Source organism: Ictidomys tridecemlineatus, chromosome 8 (genome assembly GCF_052094955.1).
Source record: "Ictidomys tridecemlineatus isolate mIctTri1 chromosome 8, mIctTri1.hap1, whole genome shotgun sequence".
In the NCBI taxonomy this organism is placed as follows: Eukaryota; Metazoa; Chordata; class Mammalia; order Rodentia; family Sciuridae; genus Ictidomys; species Ictidomys tridecemlineatus.
Window position 1 is genome coordinate 38,953,152 of NC_135484.1, and position 19,186 is coordinate 38,972,337.

At 33.1% G+C, this 19,186-nt stretch overlaps 1 protein-coding gene and 1 pseudogene across 3 annotated transcripts in view; both read right to left on the reverse strand.

Annotated features, from left to right (window-relative positions):
- The window catches only part of Nkain2 (sodium/potassium transporting ATPase interacting 2), a 954,384-nt gene that overhangs the window by 869,469 nt on the left and 65,729 nt on the right, over positions 1 to 19,186 (reverse strand). The window lies entirely within an intron of this gene.
- LOC120889397 (U4 spliceosomal RNA) lies at positions 11,287 to 11,407 on the reverse strand (annotated as a pseudogene).

Here is a 19,186-nt window from a genome sequence, read left to right on the forward strand (position 1 = left end):
GGGTATGGTGGAAAAAAGCAGCTCAGGACATGACCACCAGAAGCAGAGAGAGACTCTGCTGACCAGTGACAAAATATAGACCCCAAAGGCATACCTTTACCCAGTTAATCTTTATCAGTGAGTCAATGCACTAATTAGATTAAGACTCTCATAAGCCAATCATTTCACCTTTAAATTTTCTTGCAGTGTTTCATACATGAGCTTTTGGGGGACACCTCATATCAAAACCATAACACTATTTGCACTTGAGATAATAAGAAATCCAATAGGAACATAGAACATTAAGAATGAAATGTATCTATAATCAATTATCTAGAAATAAAAAGATTGTTAAAATGACAGAAAACTAGGATATAATCAAGATGCTGTCTCATGCTCAGTTGTAATAGTAATCTAAGACATGGTAGAGCACCAGTTTTATTTTAAAACTGACTTAGACTTCAGTCTTTATACTGCCTTGAGTGAATGTATTATCCAATACTCTGACTAGTGGGCTTGAATTATTTGCACTGAATTACTTTTACCATCTCTTAAATGTAACTAAAAAATTATATAAACAGGTTACCAGAATTATAGAAATATATAAAGAGCTCATTTTTGTAACTAGCTTTTCATTGATAAATTTTCCTTCCTCAAGCCTACTGTTTAGAATATGAGCTAAACTACAGTCAAAAACATTATAAGACAAAGAAATACAGTTTACATGTATATACACATATTTTGTTTTTTTTTATTTTTTATCTGACACAATTGGTCTTGTCATTTAACTTTTAGAAGATTTTGAAGTAATCATTATATAGCATTAAACAGATGATAATGATTATTGAATGGTAAATTTGTACTTATAACTTTCCCATTATTGAGACTTTATACCATGAATAACATAGTAGGAACCTGACAACTTCTTTAGTGAAGGAAAAAGTTTATTTTTTCACACAATAGGAGTTTAAAGATGTCCATGAAATATACATACATATATGTAAGTCCACTAAGGTTAATTAAGACTAATGTTTCACTATGATGTTCATTTCACGTAAACCTGCATAATGAATAAAATATAAATTTTGTTTACATAATGCATTATTATTAAAGTCAGTTCACAACAGCACAAAAAGCATTTTGCATTTAAGTTCATTAACAATACTTGAAAATTACATATTTTATTCATTTTCCATAAACACTCACAGATTATCCTTAAAGTCAAAAATGAAATGATTTTCCCTATTTTAAAATGCTCGAAAGGATGTTAGTAATACATTCAATATCAAATTTCAGTTTTTTGAAGAATAAGAAGGGACACTCATATTATCTCTTTTAATCTTTTACCCAGAGCAATAATTTCTTTCATAATTAATGGTCGATGTCCCAGAATTCCTGGTACTTGAGTGAGCCCACCATGACAGTTTATATATAATTTTATTTTTTAATATTTTGATTGACATATTTTACTATAGAAAAATTAAGAATTACCATTGATTTATATGAAGGGATTTATCTTTACAGATGGTAGAAATTAGTGATTATGAAAGCTGGTGACATGAAAAATTTTAACAATCTCTAATTTCTGAAAGTTATTGCCTATTTAGTACTATGTATTCTTTATGTGAATTTGAATATGGTCCAGAAAACACAAACTATAAGCTAACCCAAATTTAAGGGTGGCTTCTATTTTAGTAATATGATATACTGTTTTTAAAAATATTATGAATAATAACAGAAAGATAGAATTTTAATCATAGCACCTTATTAAAAATCTAAAGAATATGTTTAAATGATCTGGCTCCTTCCCAGCCCTCTCAGGTATGACAGAAGGTCTATATACAATCTAACATGTTTATGTATTTGTTTCATTTTGTATATCATAATAGCAGTTTACAGAATGCAACACCAGGATCAAGTTTCTTTTCATATTAGTCACTATAAAATCCTTATATGATTTCATGCTTTGGTCTCCAATTATTTTTATTTTTATTATTTTCAGTGAAACTTTATATATAAATGCACAAAACAGACTATAGAAACAATTCTATATGAAAGAAAGATCGAGCATTTTCTATGCGAACAGTTGGCCAATATCGCTTCGAATAGGTAAAACCAAGCTAATTCCCTAGTGAGCAATCCAAATTACAACTCCAGAGATGCTACTTCAGGCTTCACCATAAACTGCCTCATTTCATTTAACATACAATGTTGCCTCTCCCGAAGGAGTTCTCATTCAGTGGTCAGAAGACACGAAACCATTCTTGATATCCACAAACTATTTCTGTTTTTCTGTGGAGCTCTTCAGAATGAACTCCCCAGTCACACCTTATTCAGTAAAATATTAGTACTCTTTGTTAGGCTTTTTTCTTGCTCATCCTTTCTATCCTTTAATGGGACTTTAATGGAAATCTATAGAATAATGTGTGGTAATTCTTTTCATTCACAATAAAGCTCACTAAAGAATCTCTGCAAAAGAAATGCTTTTAGGGAAATATTTACCTTTCTGTCAAAGATAACTCTTCCAGTTAATATAGGAATTGAAGATGAAAGCTAAGGTAAAAAAAATTAAAATAAATACCTGTATTTCCAAAGATTAGACTTTCAGAAAACCAGTACTTCATCCTTTGATTATACCCAAGTGGTTCAATAAAAGCTTATCAAGACACATTACATCAGCAATATTTTTATTCCTGCAAATCCTGTTAGTTCTAAAATAAAAGCAACAGTTCACTTTCCATACTGATGTCTTTCTAGAGTTATTTTAACACACAGTCTCTTGTCCTTTTCAAATAAGCATCAAGTTCCATTCTCCCCTTTACCCCTGTGGCGCTACAGCCACCCAGCTATATTTTATAGTTGTCAGTGCAGAAGTTCCCATTACTAAAGTCTCTTAGAATGACTGAATACAAAAGAAACATGCCAATTCTGTACCTGAAATGCCTCTAATCTTTTGTTCCCCTCTCTACTAGCAGGAACACTGAAGTGTGCAAGTCCCTGATGTAATCATGCCATTAGGCAAGGTGGAAAGCCAAGGTAGAAGGGACTGAGCTCTTGAATGCCCATGAGGATCAGAGCTGTACCAACAATCTGGACCATTCACTTGACAAATAATACATGAGCAATGGAATTGATATGTTTTAAAGTTACCATATTTTGGCAACTTGTCCTTCTTTGTAATACAGTATATCGTGAAACACAGCATTAAGGATAAAATATGAAAATCTGCATTATGCATCTACTAAACCCTTTAGTTTTATGTATTTGTGAGAAGGTAACCATCCTTCACAAAAAGGCAATGAAACTAGTTAAGTGGTAGATGTAAAGCATATTCATAAAAAGCATGTTGATTATTTATATTGAGTTTCATTTGATCTCTAACTAAGGACTTAGCTGTGATGACTTTCCAGCACCCATTCAGCTCCCAAGAAGATAGCCAATGTCTAGAAAAAGAAAATATTTAATAAAAATTCTCAATACAGTCACTTACATATAATAATATACACCATTGCTTTTCTAACTTTAGAGGCTAAAAGATAAATAAAAAAGTCTTCTGCAGGAAAAGAAAAGCCACTCAAATGACAATTTCAGGATTGAAATAGAAAAAAAAAGACATAATGAGAAAATGTAGGAAGAAGGAAGCATTATCACTACTAAAGAGGTCAAGAAAAGGCGTCATGGTAAAGCTATTTTAGAGTGAAGTTCTAAGGAGTGGTTTGGCAGATAGGCAAGGATATGTATGTGTGGTGGAAGGAGAGAGAGGAGAGGAAGTGGACAGATAGCATTAGAGATCCGGCCACACTGAAAAACAGCACAGGAAGGAGAGAGATAGTTAGAGACAGGCAGCATTCAGAGCACAAGGAGTGGGTGGGGCCATGCTACAGAACTTGAGTTTACTCCCAAAATAACAGTAAGTGATTAAAAATTTAAAATAAACAAACTACTCTAGTTTGGATCTGCAATGTCCTTCAAAATCAGAAATGAGGATTTGGGAACTGATTGGATCATAAAAGTTCTGCTTTCATCAGTGGATTAATCCACTGATGACTGAATGGAAGATTGGGAAGAGGGGGAGGTAGCAGGTAGTTGGAGGACGTAAGGGAGTAGGGGCATATCCTGGAAGGTTAATCTTCTCCCTGATGTGCATCTCTCTCTCTCCTTCTCTGCTCCCATGAGCTGAGCAGCTTTCCTCCACTTCTCCCTTCCTCCTGGATATATTCTACCTCACTTCAGGCCCAAAGAAATGGAGCCAGCTGACTATGGTCTCAAATCTCTGAAACCATGAGCCAAAATAAACATTTCCTCCTCTTGTTAGGTTTTTGGTTTTGTTAGGTTTTTGGTCACAGCAACAAAAGCAAACACATATATTATCATGTTCGGGTTTGAAAAACTATACTAAATATAGTGTGGGGTCTGGCCAGGAGTAAATGGGTCTTTAAACATTCTAAAAATTGAACATTTTTCCTACCCCCAAATAAAGATGCAAGTCTGAACAAAATCAATGGCACAATATATAGAAGTTGAGACAGAATTGAAAGGTCTCATGTTGCAATAACAGGTCTTGACATCTGACTAAAAAAATCTCTGAGATCTTTTTTAAAATAATAATAGAACAGTAGAACCTATTAAAAGAGAAAAATGACAAATTCAGTAAGAAATAGAAGTGAACATATGAAAGTTATTTTAAAGTTATGAGAAAAGGTACTTCAAGAACTTGTGTTATTATGTTAGAAAATCCAGAAAATTGCCAAATATCAAGCCAGCCAAAGTGAAATAACAAATTGAATAAGTAAAGGAAGAATGTATCTCTAAATGATTATCAATAATTACTTTAAAAATCATCTAGGAAAATAAAGTTTACTAAATACTTCTCAGTTTTAAAGAACATGCTAACATAATTTGATTCTGTAAACAAAAGCTTACCTAATTAATCTTATGAAGCATAACTCCATCTCAAAACCAAAATTTGCTAAAAGAAGTATTTTAAAAAAGAGGGAAAAATGGGAGGAGGGAAACATGAAGGATAAATAGTTAGAAAATATAGATTACAGGGTATTCTACTTTCAGATGCTCTGTCACCACTTAACCGTTTTCTAACATTATGGCAAAGTACATGAGACCAAACCTACAACCTTGTAATAGTCTTAGTAATATTTATTGCCACTAAAATTAGATTGTAGTTGACCTAAAAATCCATTTCCCATGCATTCTATACAAACACCTAAATTATAATTAATGATGAATATGTGTCATATTCATGTAATATATATTCAGTAATACAGTAAAAAAGCAATGGTTACCATTACCAGGAAGAAATATATAACAGTAATGCAAGGATGGTTTAACATTCAGAAATCTACTCCTCCAATAATTCTTAGTAATAGGTGAAAGAACGAGTAATAAATTCAATAAAAACTAAAATGGCATTATGTTTTAACGGGAAATTTGCTTTCTGCCTGCTTGAACTGGAGCATCAAAATTTTGCTGACCTCTAGGCTTGCTCATTGTTCCCAGGCATTGAGACCTCCATTGGAATTTCCACTCTCAGTTCACTAATTCTGAGACTTTCAAACTATAGCACCAGCTTTCCTGAATCTCTACCTTGCAAATATTAAATCATGGAATGTGGAACTTTCAGCCTCTACCACCATGTAAGCCAGTTCTTCCAATAAAACTTATGTTGTACAGATGTATATATAAATAAAAATAAATACATACACATATATGCACATACTGATATACAGTAAAAACTGTTAAAGGAGAAATCAAATAAGTTATAATTCACATATCACCCAAATTATAAAATATCTAAAAATTTCTAACAAAATCAGTGAGATCCATATATACATAAAGTATGAAAATTTTGTACAGGAACTTAAGAATCATTTGGAAAGAATGTTGAAATATATATTTTTTGACATTCACAGATTTCCTTTTAATGTCCAATATTTTATTTATATATTTTATGTATTTTTTAATATTTTACATTTTATATTTATTGATACATTTTATTTATATATTTATTTACACATTTTATTCTGGGAATAAAGCATATTTTTATATAATCTGTAATAGCAGTGAGAAAAAGAAATAAGAGTCTAAGAATTATTCACATGATATATTTAATTATCAAGGAATAGCTAAGCATGCAAGATAAATGAGTGGCATGTAAAAATATATATAGTGGAAACAGTTATAACAATGTGGTCATATGATAGAAGAGCAAAAACTACAGAGATTGTCATAAAAATTCCTAGGTTTTATATGAACTTGTTCTATAATAATACATAGTAATAATAATACAACTAATAATTCTAATAGTAATGTATAGTAATAATAATAACAACAGCAATAAAAATTATTTTACAAAGGAAATTCCATGAAGGATCAGATGATTCAACAAATGATACTAAAGATGGTTGCCAATTAAAGTAAATAAATACAATTCTATATTAGGGTGTCCAAAAAATTAGGAATTAAATTAATATTAAATGGATTAAAATTTTAAATAAGGATAGAAAAGACAAATAAAAACCTTCCACAACTCAAGATCTCCTAAGAATAAAAACTGGAGATATAATTACAAGGGTAAAACTAATAGGATATTAATCTGAAAATCTAGGTAGGTTAATGATGTTTTGTGAAAAAAAATTACAGCACAATCCAATTGGAAACATTTAGAACAAAAAAGAGAAAAGTGTACTTTCTATAAATCAACAATTAAAATATTACTATCACAACAAAACACTAATAAGACATATGGGTGAAAAATATGGATAGGCAAATCATAGAAGAAATACACATGCCAAATAAACATGAATAAATGTTTAATCTTACTAATAATCAGAGTAAGACATGTTGAAACAAGCAAATTACCTTTAAAAAAATCAAGTTGGCAAAAGTTAACAAAAATATCATACTTTTATGTCTTCAGGAATTTATTTGACAATAAGCAAAACTAACAATTTATACATTCAGACATTTTTAATAATTCCATTTTAGGAATTAATGTTAAGGAAATAATCAGAAAAGCTTTTAAGAATGAATTTATAAAACTACTAATTTCAGCAGCACATTATAGTAGAATAATTGGAGTTTCTAAAGCATAGCAACAACAGCCTAAAGTCCTTGAATAGAGCAAAAGAAGCATATATTACAGTACATAACTTATAAATGCAATCATTAAATTTTCCAGTGTACCTATAGTTATATGTAAAATGGGATACAAAATAGCATAAATAGTATGATATCAAATTATCAATCTATTTATGGCCATAAATATTTATTGCTTATATATTTTATATACATATGTACAAACACACACACTCACGCACACACACACACACACACACACACACTCACACACACACACGTGTGTAGAGAAAAACAACCAAACAATTTTTCTATAATAACACCTGTCTTCCCTCAGTTGGATTACAGGCTGTTTTTATTTTCTTCTTTACACCTTTATAAATTTTTCCAATTTTCTAGAGTTGACATTTTTTTTTGTATCAGAAGCAATGGTAAAAACATTTTATAAGCCCATTCATTTTTTTATGATCCTTTTTTCAGCTTAGTATTTTTGTGTCTCATTGTAATAAGAAATAAAATTCTGAAAAATACATTTCTAGAACAGTGAGTTATATTTTAAAATTGCATTAGTAATTTTGTTTCTTAGAAATTATTTCATTTAGAGACTAAATAAGCCCCTTCAGGCTGTGTATTAACTACACTAAGTCACGTAGCCACTGAAATGTATTCAGTAATGATAGTGTATGAGCTCCATCCATTTCCCCTAACCAGGCCTTTTCCTAGTTAGTAGTATAATAAATGGGTGGACACACTTCTGAGATCAGGATCTAGCCTTCAAAGATAAACGATTACTTAGATCATCGAGACAAACTAGAAGGTTACTCGTGTGATTTTTAAATCAGAAATAGTTTATAATATAATTTGCAGATTATCAGACACAATACACCAGTGTCACAAATCAGAATGCAGAAATTCAAGCCAGAACTCAGCAGAAGAAGAAAATGAAGCACCTCTTTTCTCAAAGGCCAGCAATGTAGTATCTCTAAATGTTCATTAAGGTAGAAAAGGAAGGATCCAGTAACCCAGCACTGATGGCCCCAGTGCTGATGGCCAGTGTTAAAACCTGGGGTGCAGCAATCTCTCTGACTGTGAAATTGGCATCCAGGAGACAACACATTCCCTTGGAGGATTTTCATGGAAGAAATTGAAAAGAAGCAGATGGCATAATATGAGCAATTTTTTTCTTACTCCTCTGTCAAAAGAAAATTATTTTAACCAAACAAAATTTAAAAACAGGAAAAAGGCAAAAATGATCAGCCATGAGACACAAAGAGAATCTGCATAAATAGTGTACATTATAAGTAGTTAAGCTCTAGACAGGCTGAAGAGTATAGCAGCACTGCTTATGAATACCTGCACATAATTATAGGTGGAAGGAAAGACAAGAAATGGCCCTACCCTTATCTAGGAGTCACTGAGTCACTGAGTCACCTTTGAGTCCTCCACCATTGATCTATTCCACTCCACCACTGATCTATTCCATTACACTCCAGTCTGTCAACTCTATCCTGAAATAATTTTCTGAATCTACCCGTTTCTCTCCAACTCTAATACCTTTTCAGTGTTTACTAAAGAAATGTTATACTAGATGGTCTTCCTCTTTCTATACCTGACCCCATTTTCCATAAAATTTTTCAAAGGAATCTTCAAAATATATAAAGCAGATCATGTCAATGCCCTGTTTAAACTTCTCATGTGGCTTCCTGTGATTCTTAAAATGAAAAAAAAAAAAAAAAACGCACAAAATCTTTTCCCATAGCCTACAAGGCCCTTCAGTATCTGGCCCTGCATAACTCTGAATTTCATCTTTTTGTTCCAACACTTCAAACACATAGCCTACTACTTTCGAATCTTCTATCACACATCAGCCTCATGCTGCCCTTTGCACCTGAGTTCCCTCTTCTTGGAGTAAGTTTTCCCAGATTCCCCTTGCTTGGCTTTCTAACATCTGTGCCTCAGCTTAAATATTAACTTTTCAGAGAGGTCTTTGAGTAGAAGTAACTCTAGAACTCTAATATCACTCCATTCCATTTTCTTCATAGTACTTACTGTTTACTCATTAGTGGTCATTACTCAAAGAGGTTATTAGGTATACATTGTCTTTCCTCACCAGAAGGTATATTCAATAATACTAGAGAACGTGTCTATTTTGTTCAAAGATTTAACTTCAGCACCAAAAGTAGGACCTAGCACAGATTCAATCCTCCGAAAGTATTTGTTGAAAGAATTAAGATAGTAGTAATGAAAATGATGTATAATATCAAAATGCTTAATTATCCAGTAATCACTTTAGATGTTAAAACAAGGATCCACTTCCTGGATAAATAAAAATAGTATACAGCACCATAATTACTTAGCTTACCTGTTAGACAATTTCAATAATGATACAAAACTTGTGATCATCTTTTTGTTTTCTTGCTCCATAATTGAAAAGACTATGAGTGCCTCAGATGAAAGCAATCTTGCTTTTAACAGGCTTAATGATTATCATCATTGTTAGCTCTACTGGGTTCATTGCAGCTATGTATCCTATCATAGCTAATTTTTATAAAATGATGTAGCAGATTATCGGTGGTCTACCCATGTTCTTAATATTCCTTGACTATTACTGTGAACATCAGTTCCTAATGTGCTTTCTGTCCATCAGTTCTCATGGTTTTTCACAGGAGAGTTGCTGCAAGCTACTAGATCCCACCTCACCTCAGCCCTCTGATAGACTGGGAAGTTATGCCCTCCTGGGAAGCATCCTTCTGCAAGAACCAAAGACCACAAAAGTGCAAGCAATCTGGCTTCCAAGCTAATGACAGAAAAACACAAAGGTGTGCTCTGCATGTCTCTAAACTTTCCTAGTGGGACTACACTTGATAGTCGACACTGTTGTTTGTCCTCCTTTCCTTGCTATGCCCACTTCCTCTTTTCTGTCAGTTTTCTTCTAGGAGCTCATCCTAATAAGCTGCACTCACATGAATTCTCATCTAAGGTTCTGCAAAATGAAATATAAACAAATAGTACTAAAAATAGCTATAATTGTTGGAGGTGCTACCAAAACTATATAATACTGTGGGCACTCGGGTAGTAATAATATGAACTTAAAAAGGTGTCGAAATGGAAATACACATGCCAATGATGCAAGAGTGAATGGGAAAAAAAATCTCCACTTCTAAGAAAAGAAAACTTATCAATTATAGAACAAACATGAGTGTGCTTCATATGAGACTATAGCAAGAAATTCAGTCAGCACTCATATTCCCCAAAAAACCTTGGCGATATAACAAAAACACTGGCAAATCTGTGGTTATTTTTATATATTTTTTTAATTAAGTGAAATGGTTAATTAAAAATAATAATGGCACTGGACATTTGAAGTGCAACATTACAAGTTAAAGAATAGAAATGAAATAGCCTTGAAATTCTGAGGGGAAATTACTTCCATACTATATCCAGGTAACTATTAATTGTAGTAAAATAGACAATTCATTTGTGAATAGTGCCCAGATACATGTCTCATGCACCTTTTCTCAAGAAGCTCAGGGATCTGTATTCTATTGAAACAAAGAGGACAAATAAAGGAAGAAGAAGAAATAAAATATCAAAGACAGAATCCAAGTGGAGATAGAAGGCAAAGATGGTCTCCGGGAAATGAAAATTATGGAGTATGGCTCTGAGGCTGAGCTGCAGAGTAGTCAACTCAGACTATGGCCAAATGGAATATTCCAACAAAACATCTCCTACAAGAAGCCACTGAGGGGGACACCCATAATGGAGAGAAATACAAACTTTTGATAGAGAATTTAGGGATAAAGTAGTCAACCAAAGAAATGAATCATTTAAAAAAGGGATCAACGGCCTTGGGGGAAAAAAAGCTACACAGTGCATCTGTGAATGGTTCTTTATAGTCACAAAAACATGACAGCTCAATACTGATCCAACAAAATGTACAAATGGTAAAATGGGAATATTGAAAAGTTCACAGAAATGATGGCAAAAAAGGAGACAAATTCTCATTTCTTGTGGTGAGAAATCAAGAGATAATGTTTAACACTGAAAATTCAAGCAGCAGCAATGGAAGATACTACTTAAATATATTAAGCAAATGTTAAGAAAAATGCTGGAAAGAGTTTAACATAATTTCTTCCGAGGTTTGGAAAACAGGAATAAATACAGATTAGGTGGTTAAAAAGTACTCGGTTCATGTATATAATTGGTAAAATGACACATTAAAAAATAGAATATTGCAAGTCGTCACGGCGGGGTATTGGGAAAAGTTTTCAATTAGCAATAATCGCGCCTCGGATAAACCTCATTGGCTACGATACTGCCACTAGAGCCCTAATATCCAGAGTATACAAAGAACTCAAAAAATTAGACAATAAGATAACAAATAACCCAATCAACAAATGGGCCAAGGACCTGAACAGACACTTCTCAGAGGAGGACATACAATCAATCAACAAGTACATGAAAAAATGCTCACCATCTCTAGCAGTCAGAGAAATGCAAATCAAAACCACCCTAAGATACCATCTCACTCCAGTAAGATTGGCAGCCACTATGAAGTCAAACAACAACAAGTGCTGGCGAGGATGTGGAGAAAAGGGTACTCTTGTAAATTGCTGGTGGGACTGCAAATTGGTGCAGCCAATTTGGAAAGCAGTTTGGAGATTCCTGGGAAAGCTGGGAATGGAACCACCATTTGACCCTGCTATTGCCCTTCTCGGACTATTCCCTGAAGACCTTAAAAGAGCATGCTACAGGGATGCTGCCATATCGATGTTCACAGCAGCACAATTCACAACAGCTAGACTGTGGAACCAACCCAGATGCCCTTCAAAAGATGAATGGATAAAAAAAATGTGGCATCTATACACAATGGAGTACTATGCAGCAATAAAAAATGACAAAATCATAGAATTTGCAGGGAAATGGATGGCACTAGAGCAGATTATGCTTAGTGAAGCTAGTCAATCCCTAAAAAACAAATACCAAATGTCTTCTTTGATATAATGAGAACAACTATGAACAGAGCAAGGAGGAAGAGCAGGAAGAAAAGACTAACATTTAACAGAGTCATGAGATGGGAGGGAAAGGGAGAGAAAAGGGAAATTGCATGGAAATGAAGGGAGACCCTCATTGCTATACAAAATTACATATAAGAGGTTGTGAGGGGAATGGGAAAATAAACAAGGAGAGTAATGAAATACAGTAGATGGGGTAGAGAGAGAAGATGGGAGGGGAGGGAAGGGGGGATAGTAGGGGATAGGAAAGGTAGCAGAATACAACAATTACTAATAGGGCATTATGTAAAATTGTGGATGTGTAACCGACGTGATTCTGCAATCTGCATTTGGGGTAAAATTGGGAGTTCATAACCCACTTCAATCTAATGTATGAAATATGATATGTCAAGAGCTTTGTAATGTTGTGAACAACCAATAAAAAAAATAAAAAATTTAAAAAAATAGAATAAAAAGAGTTTGGGCAAATCCTCTGATCTAATGTTTGAGTACTGAGCATGTATTTACATCACTGGAAAGAGCTGATGTTCCTACAGGACACCAATCAAGGATGGCGTTTTTGAATAAATGATCTGAAATAAACTCTAGAATCCCAAATAAGAATACACTGACATTTATCCAGTGTTTATTATGTATATGTAATACAATATATATAATATATATATATTTTAACATAATTTTCAATACTCCTTGGAGTTACTATAATTGTCCCCACATTACAGGGAAGAAAACCAAGGTTTAGATAATATAAATCTTCATTCACGTTCTCACACTCAGTGAATGACAGCAGCAGGATTTTTTTCCCCAGAAATCCACATGGCACACTAGCCTAAAACCTTCACATCTCTATAGAAACCTCCTAACCTTATGAGAATTCCATGACACTCTATTGAGATGGAAACAAATCTCCACCTCCCATCCTGGGTCCCACCCGACCCAACATGGCATCTTTCCCTAACCTCAGGGCTGCTTATTTTCTCTACAGCACTTCTCCAACTGAAATACCATATGGTTTATTTATATTGTCTATTATCTGCCTCATCTCTTAAATGTTAAGTTCCTGAAAAGCAAGGATTTGGGCGCTCTTTTCTTACCTGTTTTATCACCAGTTTTCAGATGAGCATCTGGCATAGCACAGAGTCAAAAAATAATTGTTGAATTTAGTGAAAATTCCTGAATCTGCAATCTGAGGTCTTTACCAAGATGCTAGGTTGGCAACTCTACTTTCCTTGTAAAATGTTGTAGAGATTCTCATATTTTGACAAAATACTTAAAGTTCTCACAAAAAGGCAACATGGAAGAAAATACTTCTGTGGAAAATCAGAAATTACAGAGTCCATAAAGGGAGTCACCTTTTCCTGTGTATAAGAATGGCTTTAAGGACTCTCTCTTCAAAATTGATGGGTTTCCTTTGGTTTTCACCATAGCTATTCAAAACTATTGACTCTTCCTGAAAACTAATCATAAGCAAATGCCTTGCTGTGATAAGTTGGTGCCATGAGTAGACAAGTCCCTTGTGAGACAGTTTTTGGTACATTATCTAGGTAGAAAGGTAGGTTTCCTCAAAACCCCCTTTTCAGAAAACACATTGCACAGTCAGTAAAAAAAAAGCAAGTGAATATAAATCCAATTAAATAACTTAAAATGAGTCCCTATATATGCAGAACTATGCAATTTATTCAGCTCAAATATAATGATTGGGGGTGTCACTATGTTCTTCCTATTCCTTCTGTGTACAAAGAGTAAAACAAGATGGATGCAGAGGTAATAATTAGGCTTTCAAGTCCATTCACAACTGCATGAGCTCAGAGTTCTTGAAGGGGGTTTAAAGGTTACAGAAGGAAATTCACTCATTTGTGGTTAGTCTCAAAGATGAAAAGTCTATAATCCTTTCCAGGTTTTATAGCTATAAAGAGCTAATGAAAAATGCAATAATCTCAGCAGAAGTAGATTACCTTTGCATCTTGAACATACTGAACACTTGCTGATAAGAGGTCAATTAAGGTCAAGGAAAGAGCACGTATGGACCTATTTAATGGATACAGTCACTGACTTTAAGGACAAATAAAGACACTGAAAGCAAATTTCGTTCTCTAAAGTGTTTCTTTTCCATTTTGTTAAAAGCCTATCTTCCTGTTTCTCAATTTGCATTTAAAGAGCTTTATATTAGAATTAAATAAACTAACTCTTTAAAGTCTTCTAATTCTTTGGATTTTTTAGAATTTAAATATGACCAATCAATAACAGTTTATTCATAACATGAAATTTTCTCTTGACAAATTATTAAACCTGAATAGGCTGCTTGCTTTCCATTTATCCTTTTTCTTATTTTAAAACTACTTAAAATATCCAAAATGAAAGTAAGAACTGATTAAATAGTTTCCATCACTATCTTATCATTATTACTATTTTCTAATATTACTTAAAGTTCTGATTATATGGTAAAGTGGCATGTGGTAAAGTAACCATGTTACATAAAATGGGAATGATCTTAAATCTAACAAGGTAATTTGGTTTGCTATCAGCTTTTCTCTGTTCACATTTAAGTAAAAGCCAAGAATGTAAACAATTTTGAAATCTGAATAATTTCTAACCATTCTACTTATCTTTTCACATTTATAAAATAAGTGATATTGCTAACAAACTCTGCAGGTTTTACTAAAAAAACTCACCTGGGAATTATATTTTGTTTGTAATAAGTTTATGATACTATATCATAAGCAGTTTCATAATAAAAATTAATAAGTATTACAATACTTCTAATGGCAAAACAATGTGGGAAAGATACTCCTATTGAAACATACTTTACGTGTACATATATTCCAAACTGTCATTAAATTATCTCATCAAGCAGTCATTTTTTTCCTATGTATCAAGAATCTATTCAGTCCAGAAGGCACTGAGCAATGCTAATGGGTTAGAGATTCATGCAACAGAACTTTTCCGCCAAGGATTGCACATCCTCCTAAAGGCAACAAGAGTAAGTCAACCATTAGTACTCAGTGTAACTGTGAATAAGAGAAGGATGCTCAAATACTGCGAAAGCTCTCATTTCAACTACTATGTATGACTGGAGAAAGCAGCTGGAATGGAGTGTGCTTAGAGAAAACTTCAGAGAAGAGGAAATACTTGAGCTATATCTTAAATGATAAAGTGAAGGTGAAAATGTACATTCTTCTGTGGGAAATGGTTTACACAAAGACACATATTTTCAATAGTATGAAAAACTGAAAACCACATAATTATTATTCATTACATAATAATATAACATTTTTGAGTACCTGTTTTATACCAGACATACTAAAACCCACTCATTTAATACAACAATATTGTAAAGTAAATGCTTTTTTCTCATATATTTAGAAAGAAAAAAAGGCTTAGATAGACTACCAAACATAGGCTATTCACATAGAATTTAGTATTGAACTCAAAGAGATCTGATTTCACAACCTTGGCTCTTCCCCAGTCAACCAATATCAGACTTTTGTAAGCTTATAAATGCAAAATGGCAAGCCAGACATAAGGGTGCATACCTATAGTCCCAAGTACTCAAGAAGCTGATGTAGGAGGATCACTTGAACTCATGAGCTCAAGACCACTCTGGAAAACATATGGAGACTCTGTCTTGAAAAACAAAAATAAAATTGAAAAGTAAAATGATAAAAGAAAAAATTATGAGCACAGCCATACAATGATGTAGTATACACTGCCAAGGAACGGAGACCTGTTCCAATTAAGTATTAGTAAATATTTCCCTGTCTTAAAATTTTTTAGTGGATATATGTAACAGAAAAGCTGCTACAAAATTCCAAGGGATAGTAGATAAGATGAAAGGTGAAATAAAGGATGAAAGACATCTCACATCAAGAGATTTTCAGGATCTAAAGTCAAAAAACTTAGTAGCTGTTTAGATATGAATGGTTAGAAAGGCAATTGAAGTGTCTCCCTGACTTTGCTTGGGAATAGACCAATGATACTTTGGAGGTCAGAAGGAAAATCTAGATAGGAATGGGAAGCCATTCAGACACCTAGCATTTGAAAAGGCGTAGTTGTAAACTAACTCAGCATGGAAGAGTATGAAAATTTTAGAAATAAGAAACAGGAATGGCAAAAGTGGAACCCTAAATGGGATTGCTGAAGGAAAAAATATTAATTTTAAAAAAGAAAAAGAAACAAGTAAAAAAGGAAACCCAGAGAGAGTGAAGCAAATGAGAGAAAGTAATGCTAATTTTTATTTCAGGGTGAGGAGAGATTATTAATATGAGGCAACTGAATGCGGTTCAGAAAATAAATGGGTAAGAATAAAAGCTTGTGTATCATATTTGCTGAGATCCCATAAAAACCATTGGAATATTTGAGAAGGAGATTATAATAAGTTAAAGAAGGAATGAGACTTGATGCAGTAAAAAAAAAAAATGCAATTGTTCTGTTTAAGAATCTTATGTGCCAGGGTAATAGAAAGAGGTTAGAAGTCAAATGAGGATAGTGATTAAGGGGAGAGGAAAAAAGAGTCAATGTGAAGGAGAAATTAAAGGTTCAAGCGAGAAAAGAAACAAAGTGAGCAAAGCTCTTGAGTGAAATTAATGAGTGAAGTTTTACTCTAGCTGCGTCTTCTATGGGGGAAAGTCAACTCTACCCAGGCAATAAATCATATTATCAGTTTGCACTAAGAAGACAAAACTCCAAAACCACCTTCAAAACCATCTTTCTTAGGCATGCTTGGCAGTGACTCATGTTCTAGCATTTCACAGAGTAAGATTATTGAGGATAAAACATAAAAGAGAAAACATTTTGGTGCATTGTATAATTGAAAATATTAGAATTATTGCATTATGTACTTATGTTTTTCAAGTGAAATATATATATAGATAGATATATATAATTTCCATCACTATAACTTATTTATGCACTTCTGTTTTCTCAATATTTAAAAGCCTTTCTTTTCTTTGATTGTCCCAATGGAACTACATGATTCCTAGAAGGCTACTGAACTAATATATATTAAAGCCAACTCAAACTCTGAAGTTTATTGCCAGTATTGTAATTTTTAAAAGCAAGTGTTAGAAATATTAATGTTAAGGTAACTAATTTCATCTTATATGTAAAGTAATACGTATAACAAAGCAAATGAAATATCATGTATCTCTAACTTATTATTTTGGAGAAATCATTAAAAGTAGGAGATGTAAGAATAGCTGAAAAATCGTACAGATTGCTTATAATTTAATAGAGTACAAAATATTTCTCTCTGGAATAAATGCCATTCAAGTGTTGTTTCCATCAAGATTCCTCCAGAATGAACTGAAATCAAAGATAATTTATGCTGATATAATATCAGATGTAGCTTTTAATTAACATTCGATAATTTCCCACAAACTTCTACAAATTTATTTCTTTGAAAAAAATTTAAACACTAGGATAAAACTGCCAAAATTTCCAAGTGACTGAGTTCATAAATAATACAATAGCCACTTTCTATATTAATTTCAAAAGAGTCATGCACTGCTCACCTTGGAAAATCTACTAGACCAATTGACAATTTTAGGGGATTTTAAAGAATGTTTTTCTTTTTGCATCTACTATTTTTTTCCTAATAGTGTCCTAACTAATGTTTGGTCTTTTCAGAGAACAGTTCATTCAACTTAATTTAGAAAAATGTGAAAGTATTCTTGGAACAGAGATGACTATAAAAATGCAATAAAGTCTCAACCAAAGAAAAGATAATTAACCAGGATATTGCTATGTAAAAGCTTAATTATTAAAGGTTGATGTAATGTTTTTGCTAATTGTTCTATATAACAAATTAATTTTAAGGAGGTTAACTGAGATTCAGTTAGCCCACCTTTCAATTTCAGAGGCAAACAGAGAATTCCCAAATAATGAATATGCTCAGCTTACTGAATTTATTATTATTGTTAAAACTTTACCTTATAGCAGCTCTGGAGGCTGAGACAAGAGGACTGCAAGTTCAAAGCCAGTCTCAGCAAAAGTGAGGCTCTAAGAAATTCAAGGACACCCTGTCTCTAAATAAAAATACAAAATAGGGTTGGGGATGTGGCTCAGTGGTCAAGTGCCCAAATTCAATCCCTAGTACCAACCACCCCCCTGGAAAAAAAAAAAAACCCAAAACAAAAACAACAACAACAACAAAAACCTTTACATTATCCAGGATTTACCTTGGGACCTTTGAATTTATTTTTTCCAGAGTGTTCCTTGTTCAGACAGCCAGGATCCCCTTCCACACTTAAATCAGGATTCATTCAAATATGATATTACCAAGAAACACCTACCGTGAACACTCTAAATGAAACTGTACCTCTTATCTCCAGTTCTCTTTCTGTCCTCCTACTATTGTGAATATCAGTTTATGGTGTCTGTCTCAAACAAATGATAAGGACTCAGTTTTGGTCACTACCTGAAGCTCCTATTACAGTTGTTGGTAGACAGAAGATATTCAATAAATGTCTGTTTAAAGAGTGAATCTTAAATTTAAGAATCCAGAAAGGAAAAGATGCTCTGTTGGAGGAATCAGATCACTGAATTTTACTTTATATATTTAATATATACTCCCAATCTAGAATTTCTTTCAGTATAAAGCTGTTTCCTCCCATTTCCTCAGAGATCTGACTGCATCTGTGTTTCTGAGGCTTCCTTAGAGACTAGCTTACAATACAGAACAACCACCATTAAAGCTTTTACTCTCAATATTATAATCTTAGACCTACAGAATTCTTCAGATCTAATAAAAGTGCTGAAGAAGATATTCAATAAAACAATTATTCATTGACCCGCTGCCATGTATGCTACACTGGATGCTCCCAAGAATTCAATGCTAAATAGATTCAATCTCTACCCTATCAAGGGTCTACAGTATACCAGGAGGGAAAAGGATAAATATATGTCAAAAGGAAAGGAAAACCAAAGGCTCTGAAGATTCAAAAGAAATGTTGCATGTATCTGTAGTATCACTGATAAGAAATGGATAGTTAACAATGGACATCATGGGCAAAAGGACCAACATGTGCAGAAGTGAAGAGTAAGAAAGAATAAGTAGGAATAAAAGGAAGTTCAGTTAATTAAATAACAAATTTTATGCAGCT